Source organism: Phyllobates terribilis, unplaced genomic scaffold, assembly GCF_046119375.1.
Source record: "Phyllobates terribilis strain yellow unplaced genomic scaffold, ASM4611937v1 Scaffold_1__5_contigs__length_1240528914, whole genome shotgun sequence".
NCBI lineage: Eukaryota > Metazoa > Chordata > Amphibia > Anura > Dendrobatidae > Phyllobates > Phyllobates terribilis.
The window spans coordinates 901,609,696-901,617,040 of NW_027362761.1; the positions used below are offsets into that span (position 1 = coordinate 901,609,696).

General features: G+C 36.5%; 1 long non-coding RNA gene across 1 annotated transcript in view; it reads right to left on the reverse strand.

Moving 5' to 3' along the window:
* Positions 1 to 578: 578 nt before the first annotated feature.
* Positions 579 to 7,345, reverse strand: part of LOC141154720 (uncharacterized) — a 39,627-nt gene continuing 32,860 nt past the window's right edge. Inside the window, exon 3 of the long non-coding RNA XR_012247464.1 lies at positions 579 to 1,507. This is a non-coding gene — a long non-coding RNA (uncharacterized lncRNA). The remainder of the gene's footprint in view (positions 1,508 to 7,345) is intronic.

Here is a 7,345-nt window from a genome sequence, read left to right on the forward strand (position 1 = left end):
CACCAGCAGCATGTATCAGGCACTGGCTACATGATATCAGCCAGGTATGTTTGATTCTGAAATTCTGCACTTTGCTCACTACTACTGGAATTCAGTATAATAGCTATGAGGCCAGTAACATTTGATTCTGCTGGATCCGTCGACATTTCCTACCCATCATCCATCTGAAATGCGTCTGTTTTTGGTACAGTTTGCTCCAAAAAACAGGCGCACTTTTGTTTATAAGTATGCCCCATTCAATTAAAAAGTCATCTTATTCATAAAAGTATTGTCTGATTAAGAATTAAGGGATGGAGCTGTAATACCAGACATGGCCCATGGGCCCGAGGGTCGCTGTTTGTAGACAAAATGCAGACCCTTTTATCTAATCCAGGAAAACATTTAGTTTCAGTATTTTAATATAATTCCTAGTGTGCTTAACAAATTCCTCTCCAAATAATCCTTTCTAAATATAATTAATTTGTTATATACATCTATGTATCGAGAAGACAAAGCTTTATTTCATTTATGAGTTGAAGTGGGTTGTAAAATGTAAATGAATTAAAATAAATAATACATTTATGTTTTCCTATTGCGCTGTTCTCCCAATGTATACAGTAAAAATATGGCTCAGATAGTACATCTGCTATTGACGCATAATCAGAATCAGTATACTATGCAGAGTGCTTTTACTAATTCAGTATAACAATTTATTAAACAAATGCTACTCTTTTCAGTCCTAAAAGGGCAAATGTCAGTTCCACAGAAGCCTATGGATATGTTCGCCATATATGATGGGTACTTACAAGTGGCATAACTAGAGGCCGATGGGCCCCAATGCACATTGAAGTTTGTGCTGGTGTCGGCAGGCCCCTCACCCTCGCGGCCCCAGTCACGGTTTGCGACTGCGATCGTTATGCCCCTGGTACTTACAGTGAAATACATTGTGAAACCCAGTCTAAACATAGCCTAAAGATGATGATTCATGCTTTAATATTGGAGCCATTCAGGTACAGAGGCTCATTTTTTAAAACATTTTGCTGTAATAGATAGATAGATAGATAATAAAAAATTTATCAGCGACAGCTTGTATTTTTTCCAAATACTATAAAATTTAGTTCCAACTAAGGTCCCATTAAGACGTTGTTGATTTTTCTCGCACGCAAAAAAATGCCGATCATCACTGTTTTAGATTAGATTTTCATCCGACTTTGGTCCGTTTGTAAGTTTCACCAGGTTTTTTTGTGTGTGTATTCGTATGCTGTACTTGTTTAACATTGCAAAGTATGGGAGAATCTTTGTAACTTATTTCTTTCTTTCTATCAATACTGGAAAAACACTGATGACACTGATGGCAAAAACGGGCACACTGATGACACACGGAGGGCACACTGATGGAAAACACTGATGACACCGATACCATTTTTTCACGTACGTATTTTACATGCACGTGTGAAGGAGGCCTGAGACATATGACTTTATGCAGCTCTGCATCGAGGCTTCTGGCACAGGTGGTCACAAGTCATTCCTGCTTGAAAAAAAACAGCACATAGTAACTGTCAGGTAATCACATCAGAGATTTATGTATGCACCGGGTATACATCAAACATACTCATAGAGCTCCATTCACCCAATGAATGCCTAAAAAGTGTATTGAGTGTACTCGAAATCATGTGTCAACAAAATAGCAGGCTTTCTATGCACAAGAGTAGGAACGGTACATCAAGAATTGGATGGGCCAAATAGCCTATTTATCAAACGAGCTTTAGGAGACTGACAGCAAAACAGCAAATGAAACCACAACAAGATGTCATCTCAACATGTACAGTTTATTCAGCCGAAGAATGACTGAGTGATAGCGACAGCAGGCCACCATTTCTTCTTTCAGGGTTATCCTATGAAAGTGTGACACCAAAGGGCATAACCAAAACAAAAGCTACAGAAATCAAAACATAGTGGATGCTGATTCATATCTATAGAAAGGTTAGAAGAGTTTAAGATTGTGGTAGTTGTTTGGGATTATCCCAATACTAATTTACTGTACTGTATCTAAAACCAGATTTTGAGCAATATCAGGCTCAGACAAGACCAGAGCAGGATGATGTATAATTTCGTAGGTTTTGCCAACATTTAATGGTTCCAGGAATGGAATACAGTGTTTACTTTTTTCAACTTTTTTTGGCCATCAACTGATAGATGCACCCATCTACCAGCCTCCAACATCTTCTAACAATGCAACCAGTGTCAGAAAAAATACTGAAAAGGAAAGCTCTATAAGTGTAATGTGTACTGTGTACTTAAAGAGTAACCGTCGTTTTATAGTTTATTTCATAAATCAATAGTACAAGTGAAAATAAGCAACTTTATATTATATCTTATCAGAGAAATCTGCTTCTTTCTCCTTTGGGACTGATCTTTTGTTTTCAAAGTTCTTCAATTCAATTAAAATTTGTATTCAGTGAAGACAGATTGTTACATTACTGAAATATCGGTAGCAAATGCCATTTCCTACTGTAAGATTTTAATTAGGTGGGAGAGGGGAGGAGCTCTCCCTCTACCTTCTCCCTCCTCCCCTCTACATAGAGTCTTATCAGTAGCGACTGCCATCTCCTATCTCAGTAATGGGAAAATTGGTCTTCACCGAATACAAATTTTTACTCGTGAATTGAGAATTTTGAAAACTAAAGATCAGTCCCGGAGGAGAAAGCAGATATATTACAATGTTGCTTATTTTCATGTGTACTATTGATTTATTAAATAAAAATTAAATTGACTGTTACAGCTTAAGTGCTGAAGAGTCAAATCCCGAGAAGGGGACAAAGGAGGACTGACCAATCAAAGAGAAGAATCAAAGAAGTGAGAAGAGAAAACATCTTCAGTAATGACGGTTGCACATGGCGATGAAAGCTACAATTCTGTCATTTGTAATTTTTAGTCACAGTCTGGAGACATAATAATGTATCCTTAATTTGTGTTGTGGTAGCTGATGGCATGTTCTGCAATTTACCTAACTTTAAAAGTAAAAAAAATAGAAATAGGCTGTTGCCATTTTTATTTACCCACAGTTTCCACAAACCCTGGAAACCATGGGCAAATAAAAATGGTGATGGACTTGCTATTGGGAGCATAAAACTTATGCGTACAATCTTGTGTTGCTCTCACCTGCCTTAGAGAATCAAGAACATAGTTCTTTGAGCATCGGTAAGATGGCAAGTGCCTGAAGCTGATCAATGTATAGTCAGAACCTTTCTTTTCCATTAACAGTCAGAAATCGGTCACATTTTGACATTCGGGTACGTTGACCAGGTTTTGTTATAAATTTGTTGCCAATAACAATAGCGTATGAGAGTACCATTGGGGGCAGTGTCAGACTGGGGTGCCAAGGGCCCACAAGTAACATTGACTCTGGGGGCCCTCTGTTCAGCTACATCCAAATATTATGTTGCCCACATTCACAAATTGACCTATGCATCTATATAATTAAATTAAGTGAATGATGAGATGCTACGTTTGTCTGTATATAGTGAATGAAGCGTATTGTGCCAACAATTCATGTAGTGGAGTGATGACCCACTCCTGCACGAGCTGCTTGGGGGAATCTTATTTTTGCATCTACCCTTCCTTGTCTGTACGCAATCATAAATGTCTCTACTGTTGGAATCCACATTTATGGCCTATCTGACAGCCAGTTCCATCTAATTTTTATGGACAGCTACAACACAGGTTCTTGTAAGAGTAAAAATTGGACATGAGCACATTGACCAAAGAAATTCAATCGGGCTGTTCAGATGACAGTCCATGTGAAAAGAATTACAGCATGCACTATTCTCTTCCATTGTATGTCGGATGATAATTGTCCAAGTCTCTGGAAGTGCAAAAATATCAGTTCCCATACAGAACATTCATTTTGCATCTGATTTTTATGGACACTTTGCCATTATTAAATCAGGAAACTGTATTTAATTATGTACATTTTAAAGTGTTGTTGTAAAAATACCACATGGGCATAAATACGGCCACATGGATGGCACACAGAAGGCACACGGATGATGATATGGATGAAAATCATCCAAGTTTTCTGGATAAAAATCTATTTTTCAGACGCTCATTTCACCTTGCCCTTAAAGAAAGAACATAGCAAAGCAAGACGCTCTATTGAGGTAACTTCCAAGTTGTAAAAACAGAGTAGTTCCATGTCCTGTGCTGTACTCCACTGTTTTCCAAAACTTCACCTCTGGTGGCCGGGACCTAGGGGCAGTTATTTCCGTCAGAGCCATGAATGGCTGAGATGGGAATAACACTTCAACATGGTTTAAAATCAATAAAAATGTGCCATGACAGTATCTAGATGTGGATTACACTGTGAATCTAAATAATTTATTATGAGATCTATAAAATATCATGACTATTTTTTTTCCCTCCCCAATCTATAGATCTATTTATCTTTATATGTTTGCAATAAATGTTGAAGCTCATTGTCTACACAATAATACTAATTACTATACTTGGATTCTTTGTAATCATGTTTGCATTCCATGATTAACATAAAGCACCACTCCATCTTTTTTTTTAATTTTACCAGTGGAGTGGTGTCACCAATGTAAGTTCTCTGCCCCTAGTGGTATACGTAGCAGCTGCCTTCTTCATCTGTTCTCCTCACTGAAGTCAGTCTTCTGCAGGTTGTGACCTGCTGGATCTTTCCAGAACAAGGTCATCATAGACTTACATTGATAGCTTGTGAACGTTACCTCTGACTTTCGGGGAGTCAGAAGTTGTGGTCACAAGATGGCAAATTGGGTGCGGAGCGGCGCCGGGAAAAGCTGAAGACAGTAGCTGGTGGGTATAATACTAGGGTCAGGAAACTTACATTAGTGGCACCACTCCAGCGCTGAAATAAAAAAAAAGCTTCTGGAGTGGTGCTTTAATTGTAGGAGGTAAACAAAATCAATGAAAGTTTTTACATTTGTTAGGATTGAGGAAATAAATTAAGAAAATATTATCTGTTCTGCTTCTATAGCATTTATAGTATTCTTAACTGCATCTCTAGTATAGCATGTAAATACTTTTGTTGTGCTTTCTCTGCATTTAAACCAGGGAAAATAGTTGCTTTGGCCAAGGATCGATATATTGCTGATTGACATGTTACATGTCAAATTGCTGTTAAATGCTTTGTTCCCATGATGAGTATTTGGTGAGTTTTTGATGTTGCAGATTTTCTGCAGCATTTCTGTACCCATTAAGTAAAATAGGTTACTTGCATTTCTTTTTCACTGTGTTTTAGAGTACATTTTTTAGCGTTTTTACCCAGTTTTTGATTCAAATCCATGGGGAAAATCAGCACATAAAACTCATCATACTCGCAAGAGAAATTGACATGTTGTGGATTTCAAAAACACAGTACAGGTCAGTTTATGCAGCATAAAAATGAAGAAGAAAAAGCACAGTAGGCATGAGATTTCTATACATCCCATCCCATCTGAGATTTTTGCATAGTGAAAATGTGCAGTGTCAAAATCTCACCAAAAACACATTGTGGGAACTTAACCTAATGCAAAATGTATCAAACTGTTTGAGATTATTAGGCTATTTTTCCCAGGATGCGCTTTTGGTGAGTTTTTGGATGTTGCAAATTTTCTGCACCATATCTGCACTCATTAAGCAAAATAGGTTACTTGCATTTTTTTTAAAATATGTAGAGTAAAAATCTCACTACAAATTCATCCTGGGTACACAGTCTTATTCTAGTATGATTTTGAGATGGTGGCAGGGTAGCACCTACCATGAACAATATTATTGCTGTATTGTTATTTCTAAGCAAAACAAATTTTATCAACATTTCTATGAGAGGGGACATTGCCTGTCATCATTTGATTAGGTCTATAAAACAAAGGTAACAGATTAGGAGGTTGCTTGCTTTTATAGTCACAAAATCCAGTATTGCATTTCTGTGAAAATAACATACTAATAAATAATAGTAATAATATATATTTTATCAGAAACAATTCATCCCCCTAATTATTTGCACATTTTTCTAGGCCCATATAACCAAAGCATCTGGTTGAGCTCATACTTATTCAATGCTTATGTCACATGCTAAATGAAAAAAATGGTGTTTCTTCATAGTGGGATTATGAAGTATTGTCAGTGTTCTCAATTGTTTCTTTTTTTATATTGTAATCCTCTAATGAAATACATATTAACAAATAGATTATTGCAACTATTATCTGAAGCTTGTTGGTAAATATCGTAGTATCTGCCCTTTTATTAATGAGTACAACATATAAATGTTGCTGATGTTTCAACATAATATAAATAAGAAAAGAAAGAAAAAAAAAGCTAAAATGTAAATGTGTATATTGCAGATGTGAAAAATATATATCTGAATAGAAACATCATGCATTTTACGTAGCTTGCTGTCTTATAATGGTATTATTGTTATTTGTTAGCCACACACTCAATTTCTTGCAGATCTGGCTCAAGCACAGATGTGATTTAAAAGGAAACGGGTAAAAAAAAAAAAAAGTATTTTGATGTCTGTTTCCCTCCAGCTTTTTCCTTTCCTGCTCTCATAATAATCAGCATCCTTTCCTACTCCCCCTTATCACTGTAATCTCCTCCTCCCCCAAATATTCCTGCAGGTTTGTGTTGTCTACAGTTAAAAATGCGTGCTGGTGAGGTTTCCTGAGCTCATGTAGTAGACATAAATCATTTTATCCTTTTTGTATGTAATAGAACAAAAAAAAAACTAAAGATGAGAGGAAAAAATGGGAGTGGGAGAAGTGCTGCCCACATGAAAGAGTTAGGAGATAGGGGAGGCTGCAGTACATAGCATCTCTTGTAATGAAGCTTCTAGACCTCTGCTCAGCCTAGAATAAACACCCTGCAGTCTTACAACTTCCTCTCTACTTGAAGCAAGAAACAAACCTGAAATTCATTAGGGCACAGAGAATATTACAAACCAGCCATAGACAATGATTTTCATAGGATCCAACAAAAAATTTGGGACAATGAAGCATTACTATTTTATTTGCTATTTTATCTGTCATTATCATCTGTGGTGCTGTACAATGACAAAAATGTTTGAGACATAACAATAAAAAGAAACAATAGTAGACAGCGCTGCCCATATGAGCTTACAATCTAAGAAGAACAAGATGGAGGTGTAACATCTGAAGAGCCATTAATGTTCCTTTATTGGGAGACCCTTTAAGCATACTGGTTGTATGTACTTGCTGAAGAAGTTACAGTCATAACATTGTTTCATTTATTATATGCATTTAGGAGATATTGTTCTTTTATATAATCTGGAGAAAATATTATTTCACTCTTAATGAAAATATTTATGGCACTGTAGAGAAAGAAATCC